Genomic DNA, 17,348 nt, shown 5'->3' with positions numbered 1-17,348 from the left:
CCAGCTACTGATTATCATCGCCTGGTATCTAAAATCGAAAGATCCAAAAATTTTGCACAAAAGTGCGCATTTTGTAAGCAAAATTGCGAGATTTTTCGGTTTAAATTACCAGGCGAACAAGAATTCCAGGAGGTGACCAACGATTAGTTGGTTTTCAGTAGACACCAGCTACTGATTATCATTGCCTGGTACCTAAAATTGAAAGATCCAAAAATTTTGCACAAAAATGCGCATTTTGTAGGCCAAATTGAGAGATTTTTCGGTTTAAATTACCAGGCGAACAAGAATTCCAGAAGGTGACCAACGATAAGTTGGTTTTCAGTAGACACCCGCTACTGATTATGATCGCCTGGTATCTAAAATCGAAAAATCCACAAATTTTCGACAAAAATGCGCATTTTGTTAACAAAATTGAGAGATTTTTCGGTTTAAACTACCAGGCGAACTGGAATTCCAGGAGGTGACCAACGATAAGTTGGTTTTCAGTAGACACCCGCTACTGATTATGATCGCCTGGTATCTAAAATCGAAAAATCCACAAATTTTCGACAAAAATGCGCATTTTGTTAACAAAATTGAGAGATTTTTCGGTTTAAACTACCAGGCGAACTGGAATTCCAGGAGGTGACCAACGATAAGTTGGTTTTCAGTAGACATCCGCTACTGATTATGATCGCCTGGTATCTAAAATCGAAAAATCCACAAATTTTCGACAAAAATGCGCATTTTGTTAACAAAATTTAGAGATTTTTCGGTTTAAATTACCAGGCGAACTGGAATTCCAGAAGGTGACCAACGATAAGTTGGTTTTCAGTAGACACCCGCTACTGATTATCATCGCCTGGTATCTAAAATCGAAAGATCCAAAAATTTTGCACAAAAATGCGCATTTTGTATGCCAAATTGAGAGATTTTTCGGTTTAAATTACCAGGCGAACAAGGATTCCAGAAGGTGACCAACGATAAGTTGGTTTTCAGTAGACACCAGCTACTGATTATCATCGCCTGGTATCTAAAATCGAAATATCCAAAAATTTTGCACAAAAGTGCGCATTTTGTAAGCAAAATTGAGAGATTTTTCGGTTTAAACTACCAGGCGAACAAGGATTCCAGAAGGTGACCAACGATAAGTTGCTTTTCAGTAGACACCCGCTACTTATTATCATCGCCTGGTATCTAAAATCGAAAGATCCAAAAATTTTGCACAAAAATGCGCATTTTGTATGCCAAATTGAGAGATTTTTCGGTTTAAATTACCAGGCGAACAAGGATTCCAGAAGGTGACCAACGATAAGTTGGTTTTCAGTAGACACCATCTACTGATAATCATCGCCTGGTATCTAAAATCGAAATATCCAAAAATTTTGCACAAAAGTGCGCATTTTGTAAGCAAAATTGAGAGATTTTTCGGTTTAAACTACCAGGCGAACAAGGATTCCAGAAGGTGACCAACGATAAGTTGGGTTTCAGTAGACACCCGCTACTTATTATCATCGCCTGTTATCTAAAATCGAAAGATCCAAAAATTTTGCACAAAAATGCGCATTTTGTAGGCCAAATTGAGAGATTTTTCGGTTTAAATTACCAGGCGAACAAGAATTCCAGAAGGTGACCAACGATAAGTTGGTTTTCAGTAGACACCCGCTACTGATTATCATCGCCTGGTATCTAAAATCGAAAAATTCAAAAATTTTCGACGAAAATGCGCATTTTGTTAACAAAATTTAGATATTTTTCGGTTTAAACTACCAGGCGAACTGGAATTCCAGGAGGTGACCAACGATAAGTTGGTTTTCAGTAGACACCCGCTACTGATTATCATCGCCTGGTATCTAAAATCGAAAAATCCACAAATTTTCGACCAAAATGCGCATTTTGTTAACAAAATTTAGAGATTTTTCGGTTTAAATTACCAGGCGAACTGGAATTCCAGGAAGTGACCAACGATAAGTTGGTTTTCAGTAGACGCCCGCTACTGATTATCATCGCCTGGTATCTAAAATCAAAAAATCCAGAAATTGTTGACAAAAATGCGCATTTTGTTAACAAAATTTAGAGATTTTTCGGTTTAAACTACCAGGCGAACTGGAATTCCAGGAGGTGACCAACGATAAGTTGGTTTTCAGTAGACACCCGCTACTGATTATGATCGCCTGGTATCTAAAATCGAAAAATCCACAAATTTTCGAAAAAAATGCGCATTTTGTTAACAAAATTTAGAGATTTTTCGGTTTAAACTACCAGGCGAACTGGAATTCCAGGAGGTGACCAACGATAAGTTGGTTTTCAGTAGACACCCGCTACTGATTATGATCGCCTCGTATCTAAAATCGAAAAATTCACAAATTTTCGACAAAAATGCGCATTTTGTTAACAAAATTTAGAGATTTTTCGGTATAAACTACCAGGCAAACAAGAATTCCAGGAGGTGACCAACGATAAGTTGGTTTTCAGTAGACACCCGCTATCATTAAAATTTGCGAAAAATGGCAAAAAAATTGAATTTCCGTTTCCGAACACAGGTCGATAGGGAATTTTATTACGAATTCAACGAGGTATGGCATTTCACTTTTTGACATCAATTTTCAATGCTATTGAGAAAATACAGATTCTTTTTTACTAAAAATAAACAGAAAAAAAATTGCCAAAAATCTGATATTTACAAACGGGGTTTTCTCAATAACTTGGCTAAAAAAGATATTACCGCTAAAGTGAAGTGAAGTGATTTATACTGCCAATAAACATAGCTACCTATCCCTATCACTATTTTTATAATTATCAAAAATCAAAATTTTAACACATTTTCGCATTTTTGATAAGGGGTACCATCATTAAAAGTAGCGAAAAATGGCAAAATATTTTAATTTCCATTTTTGAATACAGGTCGATAGGGAATTTTGATTCGAATTCAACGAGGTATGGCATTTCACTTTTGGACATCAATTTTTAATGCTATTGAGAAAATACAGATTCTTTTTTACTAAAAATAAACAGAAAAAAAATTGCCAAAAATCTGATATTTACAAACGGGGTTTTCTCAATAACTTGGCTAAAAAAGATATTACCGCTAAAGTGAAGACTGATTTTTACTGCCAATAAACATAACTAACTATCCCTATCACTATTTTTATTATTATCAAAAATAAAAATTTTATCACATTTTCGCATTTTTGATAAGGGGTACCATCATTAAAAGTTGCGAAAAATGGCAAAAAATTTTAATTTCCATTTTTGAATACAGGTCGATAGGGAATTTTGATTCGAATTCAACGAGGTATGGCATTTCACTTTTGGACATCAATTTTTAATGCTATTGAGAAAATACAGATTCTTTTTTACTAAAAATAAACAGAAAAAAAATTGCCAAAAATCTGATATTTAAAAACGGGGTTTTCTCTATAACTTGGCTAAAAAAGATATTACCGCTAAAGTGAAGACTGATTTTTACTGCCAATAAACATAACTAACTATCCCTATCACTATTTTTATTATTATCAAAAATAAAAATTTTATCACATTTTCGCATTTTTGATAAGGGGTACCATCATTAAAAGTTGCGAAAAATGGCAAAAAATTTTAATTTCCATTTTTGAATACAGGTCGATAGGGAATTTTGATTCGAATTCAACGAGGTATGGCATTTCACTTTTGGACATCAATTTTTAATGCTATTGAGAAAATACAGATTCTTTTTTACTAAAAATAAACAGAAAAAAAATTGCCAAAAATCTGATATTTAAAAACGGGGTTTTCTCAATAACTTGGCTAAAAAAGATATTACCGCTAAAGTGAAGACTGATTTTTACTGCCAATAAACATAACTAACTATCCCTATCACTATTTTTATTATTATCAAAAATAAAAATTTTATCACATTTTCGCATTTTTGATAAGGGGTACCATCATTAAAAGTTGCGAAAAATGGCAAAAAATTTTAATTTCCATTTTTGAATACAGGTCGATAGGGAATTTTGATTCGAATTCAACGAGGTATGGCATTTCACTTTTTGAAATGCCAATAGGTCAATAGGGAATTTTGTTACGAATTCAACGAGGTATGGCATTTCACTTTTGGACAACTATTCTTAATGCTAATAAGAAAATACAGATTCTTTTTTACTAAAAATAAACAGAAAAAAAATTGCCAAAAATCTGATATTTACAAACGGGGTTTTCTCCATAACTTGGCTAAAAAAGATATTACCGCTAAAGTGAAGACTGATTTTTACTGCCAGTAAACATAACTAACTATCCCTATCACTATTTTTATTATTATCAAAAATAAAAATTTTATCACATTTTCGCATTTTTGATAAGGGGTACCATCATTAAAATTTGCGAAAAATGGCAAAAAAATAGAATTTCCGTTTCCGAACACAGGTCGATAGGGAATTTTATTACGAATTCAACGACTGATTATGATCGCCTGGTATCTACAATCGAAAAATCCACAAATTTTCGACAAAAATGCGCATTTTGTTAACAAAATTGAGAGATTTTTCGGTTTAAACTACCAGGCGAACTGGAATTCCAGGAGGTGACCAACGATAAGTTGGTTTTCAGTAGACATCCGCTACTGATTATGATCGCCTGGTATCTAAAATCGAAAAATCCACAAATTTTCGACAAAAATGCGCATTTTGTTAACAAAATTTAGAGATTTTTCGGTTTAAATTACCAGGCGAACTGGAATTCCAGAAGGTGACCAACGATAAGTTGGTTTTCAGTAGACACCCGCTACTGATTATCATCGCCTGGTATCTAAAATCGAAAGATCCAAAAATTTTGCACAAAAATGCGCATTTTGTATGCCAAATTGAGAGATTTTTCGGTTTAAATTACCAGGCGAACAAGGATTCCAGAAGGTGACCAACGATAAGTTGGTTTTCAGTAGACACCAGCTACTGATTATCATCGCCTGGTATCTAAAATCGAAATATCCAAAAATTTTGCACAAAAGTGCGCATTTTGTAAGCAAAATTGAGAGATTTTTCGGTTTAAACTACCAGGCGAACTGGAATTCCAGGAGGTGACCAACGATAAGTTGGTTTTCAGTAGACATCCGCTACTGATTATGATCGCCTGGTATCTAAAATCGAAAAATCCACAAATTTTCGACAAAAATGCGCATTTTGTTAACAAAATTTAGAGATTTTTCGGTTTAAATTACCAGGCGAACTGGAATTCCAGAAGGTGACCAACGATAAGTTGGTTTTCAGTAGACACCCGCTACTGATTATCATCGCCTGGTATCTAAAATCGAAAGATCCAAAAATTTTGCACAAAAATGCGCATTTTGTATGCCAAATTGAGAGATTTTTCGGTTTAAATTACCAGGCGAACAAGGATTCCAGAAGGTGACCAACGATAAGTTGGATTTCAGTAGACACCAGCTACTGATTATCATCGCCTGGTATCTAAAATCGAAATATCCAAAAATTTTGCACAAAAGTGCGCATTTTGTAAGCAAAATTGAGAGATTTTTCGGTTTAAACTACCAGGCGAACAAGGATTCCAGAAGGTGACCAACGATAAGTTGCTTTTCAGTAGACACCCGCTACTTATTATCATCGCCTGGTATCTAAAATCGAAAGATCCAAAAATTTTGCACAAAAATGCGCATTTTGTATGCCAAATTGAGAGATTTTTCGGTTTAAATTACCAGGCGAACAAGGATTCCAGAAGGTGACCAACGATAAGTTGGTTTTCAGTAGACACCAGCTACTGATTATCATCGCCTGGTATCTAAAATCGAAATATCCAAAAATTTTGCACAAAAGTGCGCATTTTGTAAGCAAAATTGAGAGATTTTTCGGTTTAAACTACCAGGCGAACAAGGATTCCAGAAGGTGACCAACGATAAGTTGGGTTTCAGTAGACACCCGCTACTTATTATCATCGCCTGTTATCTAAAATCGAAAGATCCAAAAATTTTGCACAAAAATGCGCATTTTGTAGGCCAAATTGAGAGATTTTTCGGTTTAAACTACCAGGCGAACAAGAATTCCAGAAGGTGACCAACGATAAGTTGGGTTTCAGTAGACACCCGCTACTTATTATCATCGCCTGGTATCTAAAATCGAAAGATCCAAAAATTTTGCACAAAAATGCGCATTTTGTAGGCCAAATTGAGAGATTTTTCGGTTTAAACTACCAGGCGAACAAGAATTCCAGAAGGTGACCAACGATAAGTTGGTTTTCAGTAGACACCCGCTACTGATTATGATCGCCTGGTATCTAAAATCGAAAAATCCACAAATTTTCGAAAAAAATGCGCATTTTGTTAACAAAATTTAGAGATTTTTCGGTTTAAACTACCAGGCGAACTGGAATTCCAGGAGGTGACCAACGATAAGTTGGTTTTCAGTAGACACCCGCTACTGATTATGATCGCCTCGTATCTAAAATCGAACAATTCACAAATTTTCGACAAAAATGCGCATTTTGTTAACAAAATTTAGAGATTTTTCGGTATAAACTACCAGGCAAACAAGAATTCCAGGAGGTGACCAACGATAAGTTGGTTTTCAGTAGACACCCGCTATCATTAAAATTTGCGAAAAATGGCAAAAAAATTGAATTTCCGTTTCCGAACACAGGTCGATAGGGAATTTTATTACGAATTCATCGAGGTATGGCATTTCACTTTTTGACATCAATTTTCAATGCTATTGAGAAAATACAGATTCTTTTTTACTAAAGATAAACAGAAAAAAAATTTCCAAAAATCTGATATTTACAAACGGGGTTTTCTCCATAACTTGGCCAAAAAAGATATTACCGCTAAAGTGAAGTGAAGTGATTTGTACTGCCAATAAACATAGCTAACTATCCCTATCACTATTTTTATAATTATCAAAAATCAAAATTTTAACACATTTTCGCATTTTTGATAAGGGGTACCATCATTAAAAGTTGCGAAAAATGGCAAAATATTTTAATTTCCATTTTTGAATACAAGTCGATAGGGAATTTTGATTCGAATTCAACGAGGTATGGCATTTCACTTTTGGACATCAATTTTTAATGCTATTGAGAAAATACAGATTCTTTTTTACTAAAAATAAACAGAAAAAAAATTGCAAAAAATCTGATATTTACAAACGGGGTTTTCTCAATAACTTGGCTAAAAAAGATATTACCGCTAAAGTGAAGTGAAGTGATTTATACTGCCAATAAACATAGCTACCTATCCCTATCACTATTTTTATAATTATCAAAAATCAAAATTTTAACACATTTTCGCATTTTTGATAAGGGGTACCATCATTAAAAGTTGCGAAAAATGGCAAAATATTTTAATTTCCATTTTTGAATACAGGTCGATAGGGAATTTTGTTAGGAATTTAACGAGGTATGGCATTTCACTTTTGGACATCGTTTTTTAATGCTATTGAGAAAATACAGATTCTTTTTTACTAAAAATAAACAGAAAAAAAATTGCCAAAAATCTGATATTTACAAACGGGGTTTTCTCTATAACTTGGCTAAAAAAGATATTACCGCTAAAGTGAAGACTGATTTTTACTGCCAGTAAACATAACTAACTATCCCTATCACTATTTTTATTATTAACAAAAATAAAAATTTTATCACCTTTTCGCATTTTTGATAAGGGGTACCATCATTAAAAGTTGCGAAAAATGGCAAAATATTTTAATTTCCATTTTTGAATACAGGTCAATAGGGAATTTTGTTACGAATTCAACGAGGTATGGCATTTCACTTTTGGACAACTATTCTTAATGCTAATAAGAAAATACAGATTCTTTTTTACTAAAAATAAACAGAAAAAAAATTGCCAAAAATCTGATATTTTCAAACGGGGTTTTTTCCATAACTTGGCCAAAACAGATATTACCGCTAAAGTGAAGACTGATTTGTACTGCCAATAAACATAGCTAACTATCCCTATCACTATTTTTATAATTATCAAAAATCAAAATTTTATCACATTTTCGCATTTTTGATAAGGGGTACCATCATTAAAAGTTGCGAAAAATGGCAAAAAATTTTAATTTCCATTTTTGAATACAGGTCGATAGGGAATTTTGTTACGAATTCAACGAGGTATGGCATTTCACTTTTGGACATCAATTTTTAATGCTATTGAGAAAATACAGATTATTTTTAACTAAAAATAAACAGGAAAAAAATTGCAAAAAATCTGATATTTACAAACGTGGTTTTTTCCATAACTTCGCCAAAACAGATATTACCGCTAAAGTGAAGACTGATTTGTACTACATCACATTTTCGCATTTTTGATAAGGGGTACCATCATTAAAAGTAGCGAAAAATGGCAAAATATTTTAATTTCCATTTTTGAATACAGGTCGATAGGGAATTTTGATTCGAATTCAACGAGGTATGGCATTTCACTTTTGGACATCAATTTTTAATGCTATTGAGAAAATACAGATTCTTTTTTACTAAAAATAAACAGAAAAAAAATTGCCAAAAATCTGATATTTACAAACGGGGTTTTCTCAATAACTTGGCTAAAAAAGATATTACCGCTAAAGTGAAGACTGATTTTTACTGCCAATAAACATAACTAACTATCCCTATCACTATTTTTATTATTATCAAAAATAAAAATTTTATCACATTTTCGCATTTTTGATAAGGGGTACCATCATTAAAAGTTGCGAAAAATGGCAAAAAATTTTAATTTCCATTTTTGAATACAGGTCGATAGGGAATTTTGATTCGAATTCAACGAGGTATGGCATTTCACTTTTTGAAATGCCAATAGGTCAATAGGGAATTTTGTTACGAATTCAACGAGGTATGGCATTTCACTTTTGGACAACTATTCTTAATGCTAATAAGAAAATACAGATTCTTTTTTACTAAAAATAAACAGAAAAAAAATTGCCAAAAATCTGATATTTACAAACGGGGTTTTCTCCATAACTTGGCTAAAAAAGATATTACCGCTAAAGTGAAGACTGATTTTTACTGCCAGTAAACATAACTAACTATCCCTATCACTATTTTTATTATTATCAAAAATAAAAATTTTATCACATTTTCGCATTTTTGATAAGGGGTACCATCATTAAAATTTGCGAAAAATGGCAAAAAAATAGAATTTCCGTTTCCGAACACAGGTCGATAGGGAATTTTATTACGAATTCAACGAGGTATGGCATTTCACTTTTGGACAACTATTTTTAATGCAATGGAGAAAATACAGATTCTTTTTTACCAAAAATAAACAAAATATAAATTGCCAAAAATCTGATATTTACAAACGGGGTTTTCTCCATAACTTGGCCAAAAAAGATATCACCGCTAAAATGAAGACTGTTTTGTGCTGCCAATAAACATAGCTAACTATCCATATCACTATTTTTATTATAATCAAAAATAAAATTTTTAACAAATTTTCGCATTTTTGATAAGGGGTACCATCATTAAAATTTGCTAAAAATGGCAAAAAAATAGAATTTCCGTTTCCGAACACAGGTCGATAGGGAATTTTATTACGAATTCAACGAGGTATGGCATTTCACTTTTGGACAACTATTTTTAATGCAATGGAGAAAATACAGATTCTTTTTTACCAAAAATAAACAAAATATAAATTGCCAAAAATCTGATATTTACAAACGGGGTTTTCTCCATAACTTGGCCAAAAAAGATATCACCGCTAAAATGAAGACTGTTTTGTGCTGCCAATAAACATAGCTAACTATCCCTATCACTATTTTTATTATAATCAAAAATAAAATTTTTAACAAATTTTCGCATTTTTGATAAGGGGTACCATCATTAAAATTTGCGAAAAATGGCAAAAAAATAGAATTTCCGTTTCCGAACACAGGTCGATAGGGAATTTTATTACGAATTCAACGAGGTATGGCATTTCACTTTTGGACAACTATTTTTAATGCAATGGAGAAAATACAGATTCTTTTTTACCAAAAATAAACAAAATATAAATTGCCAAAAATCTGATATTTACAAACGGGGTTTTCTCCATAACTTGGCCAAAAAAGATATCACCGCTAAAATGAAGACTGTTTTGTGCTGCCAATAAACATAGCTAACTATCCCTATCACTATTTTTATTATAATCAAAAATAAAATTTTTAACAAATTTTCGCATTTTTGATAAGGGGTACCATCATTAAAATTTGCTAAAAATGGCAAAAAAATAGAATTTCCGTTTCCGAACACAGGTCGATAGGGAATTTTATTACGAATTCAACGAGGTATGGCATTTCACTTTTGGACAACTATTTTTAATGCAATGGAGAAAATACAGATTCTTTTTTACCAAAAATAAACAAAATATAAATTGCCAAAAATCTGATATTTACAAACGGGGTTTTCTCCATAACTTGGCCAAAAAAGATATCACCGCTAAAATGAAGACTGTTTTGTGCTGCCAATAAACATAGCTAACTATCCATATCACTATTTTTATTATAATCAAAAATAAAATTTTTAACAAATTTTCGCATTTTTGATAAGGGGTATTCCAGGAGGTGACCAACGATAAGTTGGTTTTCAGTAGACACCCGCTACTGATTATGATCGCCTGGTATCTAAAATCGAAAAATCCACAAATTTTCGACAAAAATGCGCATTTTGTTAACAAAATTTAGAGATTTTTCGGCTTAAACTACCAGGCGAACTGGAATTCCAGGAGGTGACCAACGATAAGTTGGTTTTCAGTAGACACCCGCTACTGATTATGATCGCCTCGTATCTAAAATCGAAAAATTCACAAATTTTCGACAAAAATGCGCATTTTGTTAACAAAATTTAGAGATTTTTCGGTATAAACTACCAGGCAAACAAGAATCCAGAAGGTGACCAACGATAAGTTGGTTTTCAGTAGACACCCGCTATCATTAAAATTTGCGAAAAATGGCAAAAAAATTGAATTTCCGTTTCCGAACACAGGTCGATAGGGAATTTTATTACGAATTCAACGAGGTATGGCATTTCACTTTTGGACAACTATTTTTAATGCAATGGAGAAAATACAGATTCTTTTTTACCAAAAATAAACAAAATATAAATTGCCAAAAATCTGATATTTACAAACGGGGTTTTCTCCATAACTTGGCCAAAAAAGATATCACCGCTAAAATGAAGACTGTTTTGTGCTGCCAATAAACATAGCTAACTATCCCTATCACTATTTTTATTATAATCAAAAATAAAATTTTTAACAAATTTTCGCATTTTTGATAAGGGGTACCATCATTAAAATTTGCGAAAAATGGCAAAAAAATTGAATTTCCGTTTCCGAACACAGGTCGATAGGGAATTTTATTACGAATTCAACGAGGTATGGCATTTCACTTTTGGACAACTATTTTTAATGCAATGGAGAAAATACAGATTCCTTTTTACCAAAAATAAACAAAATATAAATTGCCAAAAATCTGATATTTACAAACGGGGTTTTCTCCATAACTTGGCCAAAAAAGATATCACCGCTAAAATGAAGACTGTTTTGTGCTGCCAATAAACATAGCTAACTATCCCTATCACTATTTTTATTATAATCAAAAATAAAATTTTTAACAAATTTTCGCATTTTTGATAAGGGGTACCATCATTAAAATTTGCGAAAAATGGCAAAAAAATAGAATTTCCGTTTCCGAACACAGGTCGATAGGGAATTTTATTACGAATTCAACGAGGTATGGCATTTCACTTTTGGACAACTATTTTTAATGCAATGGAGAAAATACAGATTCTTTTTTACCAAAAATAAACAAAATATAAATTGCCAAAAATCTGATATTTACAAACGGGGTTTTCTCCATAACTTGGCCAAAAAAGATATCACCGCTAAAATGAAGACTGTTTTGTGCTGCCAATAAACATAGCTAACTATCCATATCACTATTTTTATTATAATCAAAAATAAAATTTTTTCGACAAAAATGCGCATTTTGTTAACAAAATTTAGAGATTTTTCGGTATAAACTACCAGGCAAACAAGAATCCAGAAGGTGACCAACGATAAGTTGGTTTTCAGTAGACACCCGCTACTGATTATCATCGCCTGGTATCTAAAATCGAAAAATTCAAAAATTTTCGACGAAAATGCGCATTTTGTTAACAAAATTTAGATATTTTTCGGTTTAAACTACCAGGCGAACTGGAATTCCAGGAGGTGACCAACGATAAGTTGGTTTTCAGTAGACATCCGCTACTGATTATCATCGCCTGGTATCTAAAATCGAAAAATCCACAAATTTTCGACAAAAATGCGCATTTTGTTAACAAAATTTAGAGATTTTTCGGTTTAAATTACCAGGCGAACAAGAATCCAGAAGGTGACCAACGATAAGTTGGTTTTCAGTAGACACCCGCTACTGATTATCATCGCCTGGTATCTAAAATCGAAAAATTCAAAAATTTTGCCCAAAAATGCGCATTTTGTAAGCCAAATTGAGAGATTTTTCGGTTTAAACTACCAGGCGAACTGGAATTCCAGGAGGTGACCAACGATAAGTTGGTTTTCAGTAGACATCCGCTACTGATTATCATCGCCTGGTATCTAAAATCGAAAAATCCACAAATTTTCGACAAAAATGCGCATTTTGTTAACAAAATTTAGAGATTTTTCGGTTTAAATTACCAGGCGAACAAGAATTCCAGAAGGTGACCAACGATAAGTTGGTTTTCAGTAGACACCCGCTACTGATTATCATCGCCTCGTATCTAAAATCGAAAAATTCACAAATTTTCGACAAAAAATGCGCATTTTGTTAACAAAATTTAGAGATTTTTCGGTATAAACTACCAGGCAAACAAGAATCCAGAAGGTGACCAACGATAAGTTGGTTTTCAGTAGACACCCGCTATCATTAAAATTTGCGAAAAATGGCAAAAAAATTGAATTTCCGTTTCCGAACACAGGTCGATAGGGAATTTTATTACGAATTCAACGAGGTATGGCATTTCACTTTTGGACAACTATTTTTAATGCAATGGAGAAAATACAGATTCTTTTTTACCAAAAATAAACAAAATATAAATTGCCAAAAATCTGATATTTACAAACGGGGTTTTCTCCATAACTTGGCCAAAAAAGATATCACCGCTAAAATGAAGACTGTTTTGTGCTGCCAATAAACATAGCTAACTATCCATATCACTATTTTTATTATAATCAAAAATAAAATTTTTAACAAATTTTCGCATTTTTGATAAGGGGTATTCCAGGAGGTGACCAACGATAAGTTGGTTTTCAGTAGACACCCGCTACTGATTATCATCGCCTGGTATCTAAAATCGAAAAATTCAAAAATTTTGCCCAAAAATGCGCATTTTGTAAGCCAAATTGAGAGATTTTTCGGTTTAAACTACCAGGCGAACTGGAATTCCAGGAGGTGACCAACGATAAGTTGGTTTTCAGTAGACATCCGCTACTGATTATCATCGCCTGGTATCTAAAATCGAAAAATCCACAAATTTTCGACAAAAATGCGCATTTTGTTAACAAAATTTAGAGATTTTTCGGTTTAAATTACCAAGCGAACAAGAATCCAGAAAGTGACCAACGATAAGTTGGTTTTCAGTAGACACCCGCTACTGATTATCATCGCCTGGTATCTAAAATCGAAAAATTCAAAAATTTTGCCCAAAAATGCGCATTTTGTAAGCCAAATTGAGAGATTTTTCGGTTTAAACTACCAGGCGAACTGGAATTCCAGGAGGTGACCAACGATAAGTTGGTTTTCAGTAGACATCCGCTACTGATTATCATCGCCTGGTATCTAAAATCGAAAAATCCACAAATTTTCGACAAAAATGCGCATTTTGTTAACAAAATTTAGAGATTTTTCGGTTTAAATTACCAGGCGAACAAGAATTCCAGAAGGTGACCAACGATAAGTTGGTTTTCAGTAGACACCCGCTACTGATTATCATCGCCTGGTATCTAAAATCGAAAAATCCACAAATTTTCGACAAAAATGCGCATTTTTTTAACAAAATGTAGAGATTTTTCGGTTTAAATTACCAGGCGAACAAGAATTTCAGAAGGTGACCAACGATAAGTTGGTTTTCAGTAGACACCCGCTACTGATTATCATCGCCTGGTATCTAAAATCGAAAAATTCAAAAATTTTCGACGAAAATGCGCATTTTGTTAACAAAATTTAGAGATTTTTCGGTTTAAATTACCATGCGAACTGGAATTCCAGGAGGTGACCAACGATAAGTTGGTTTTCAGTAGACACCCGCTACTGATTATCATCGCCTGGTATCTAAAATCGAAAAATCCAGAAATTTTTGACAAAAATGCGCATTTTGTTAACAAAATTTAGATATTTTTCGGTTTAAACTACCAGGCGAACTGGAATTCCAGGAGGTGACCAACGATAAGTTGGTTTTCAGTAGACACCCGCTACTGATTATCATCGCCTGGTATCTAAAATCGAAAAATCCACAAATTTTCGACCAAAATGCGCATTTTGTTAACAAAATTTAGAGATTTTTCGGCTTAAACTACCAGGCGAACTGGAATTCCAGGAGGTGACCAACGATAAGTTGGTTTTCAGTAGACACCCGCTACTGATTATGATCGCCTCGTATCTAAAATCGAAAAATTCACAAATTTTCGACAAAAATGCGCATTTTGTTAACAAAATTTAGAGATTTTTCGGTATAAACTACCAGGCAAACAAGAATCCAGAAGGTGACCAACGATAAGTTGGTTTTCAGTAGACACCCGCTATCATTAAAATTTGCGAAAAATGGCAAAAAAATAGAATTTCCGTTTCCGAACACAGGTCGATAGGGAATTTTATTACGAATTCAACGAGGTATGGCATTTCACTTTTGGACAACTATTTTTAATGCAATGGAGAAAATACAGATTCTTTTTTACCAAAAATAAACAAAATATAAATTGCAAAAAATCTGAAATTTTTAAAAACGGGGTTTTCCCAATAACTTGGCTAAAAAATATATTACCGCTAAAGTGAAGACTGATTTTTACTGCCAGTAAACATAACTAACTATTTTTATTATTATCAAAAATAAAAATTTTATCACATTTTCGCATTTTTGATAAGGGGTACCATCATTAAAAGTAGCGAAAAATGGCAAAATATTTTAATTTCCATTTTTGAATACAGGTCGATAGGGAATTTTGATTCGAATTCAACGAGGTATGGCATTTCACTTTTGGACATCAATTTTTAATGCTATTGAGAAAATACAGATTCTTTTTTACTAAAAATAAACAGAAAAAAAATTGCAAAAAATCTGATATTTACAAACGGGGTTTTCTCCATAACTTGGCCAAAAAAGATATTACCGCTAAAGTGAAGTGAAATGATTTGTACTGCCAATAAACATAGCTAACTATCCCTATCACTATTTTTATAATTATCAAAAATCAAAATTTTAACACATTTTCGCATTTTTGATAAGGGTCATCATTAAAAGTTGCGAAAAATGGCAAAAAATTTTAATTTCCATTTTTGAATACAAGTCGATAGGGAATTTTGATTCGAATTCAACGAGGTATGGCATTTCACTTTTGGACATCAATTTTTAATGCTATTGAGAAAATACAGATTCTTTTTTACTAAAAATAAACAGAAAAAAAATTGCCAAAAATCTGATATTTACAAACGGGGTTTTCTCAATAACTTGGCTAAAAAAGATATTACCGCTAAAGTGAAGACTGATTTGTACTGCCAATAAACATAGCTAACTATCCCTATCACTATTTTTATAATTATCAAAAATCAAAATTTTAACACATTTTCTCATTTTTGATAAGGGTCATCATTAAAAGTTGCGAAAAATGGCAAAAAATTTTAATTTCCATTTTTGAATACAAGTCGATAGGGAATTTTGATTCGAATTCAACGAGGTATGGCATTTCACTTTTGGACATCAATTTTTAATGCTATTGAGAAAATACAGATTCTTTTTTACTAAAAATAAACAGAAAAAAATTGCCAAAAATCTGATATTTACAAACGGGGTTTTTTCCATAACTTGGCCAAAACAGATATTACCGCTAAAGTGAAGACTGATTTGTACTGCCAATAAACATAGCTAACTATCCCTATCACTATTTTTATAATTATCAAAAATCAAAATTTTAACACATTTTCTCATTTTTGATAAGGGTCATCATTAAAAGTTGCGAAAAATGGCAAAAAATTTTAATTTCCATTTTTGAATACAAGTCGATAGGGAATTTTGATTCGAATTCAACGAGGTATGCCATTTCACTTTTGGACATCAATTTTTAATGCTATTGAGAAAATACAGATTCTTTTTTACTAAAAATAAACAGAAAAAAATTGCCAAAAATCTGATATTTACAAACGGGGTTTTTTCCATAACTTGGCCAAAACAGATATTACCGCTAAAGTGAAGACTGATTTGTACTGCCAATAAACATAGCTAACTATCCCTATCACTATTTTTATAATTATCAAAAATCAAAATTTTAACACATTTTCGCATTTTTGATAAGGGGTATCATTAAAAGTTGCGAAAAATGGCAAAAAATTTCCATTTTTGAATACAGGTCGATAGGGAATTTTGATTCGAATTCAACGAGGTATGGCATTTCACTTTTGGACATCAATTTTTAATGCTATTGAGAAAATACAGATTCTTTTTTACTAAAAATAAACAGAAAAAAAATTTCAAAAAATCTGATATTTACAAACGGGGTTTTCTCAATAACTTGGCTAAAAAAGATATTACCGCTAAAGTGAAGACTGATTTTTACTGCCAATAAACATAACTAACTATCCCTATCACTATTTTTATTATTATCAAAAATAAAAATGTTATCACATTTTCGCATTTTTTATCAAAAATAAAAATTTTATCACATTTTCGCATTTTTGATAAGGGGTACCATCATTAAAAGTTGCGAAAAATGGCAAAAAATTTTAATTTCCATTTTTGAATACAGGTCGATAGGGAATTTTGATTCGAATTCAACGAGGTATGGCATTTCACTTTTGGACATCAATTTTTAATGCTATTGAGAAAATACAGATTCTTTTTTACTAAAAATAAACAGAAAAAAAATTGCAAAAAATCTGATATTTACAAACGGGGTTTTCTCAATAACTTGGCTAAAAAAGATATTGCCGCTAAAGTGAAGACTGATTTTTACTGCCAGTAAACATAACTAACTATCCCTATCACTATTTTTATTATTATCAAAAATAAAAATTTTATCACATTTTCGCATTTTTTATCAAAAATAAAAATTTTATCACATTTTCGCATTTTTGATAAGGGGTACCATCATTAAAAGTTGCGAAAAATGGCAAAATATTTTAATTTCCATTTTTGAATACAGGTCGATAGGGAATTTTGTT

This window comes from Drosophila mauritiana, chromosome X (genome assembly GCF_004382145.1).
Source record: "Drosophila mauritiana strain mau12 chromosome X, ASM438214v1, whole genome shotgun sequence".
In the NCBI taxonomy this organism is placed as follows: domain Eukaryota; kingdom Metazoa; phylum Arthropoda; class Insecta; order Diptera; family Drosophilidae; genus Drosophila; species Drosophila mauritiana.
This window is presented reverse-complemented; position numbering follows the sequence as displayed.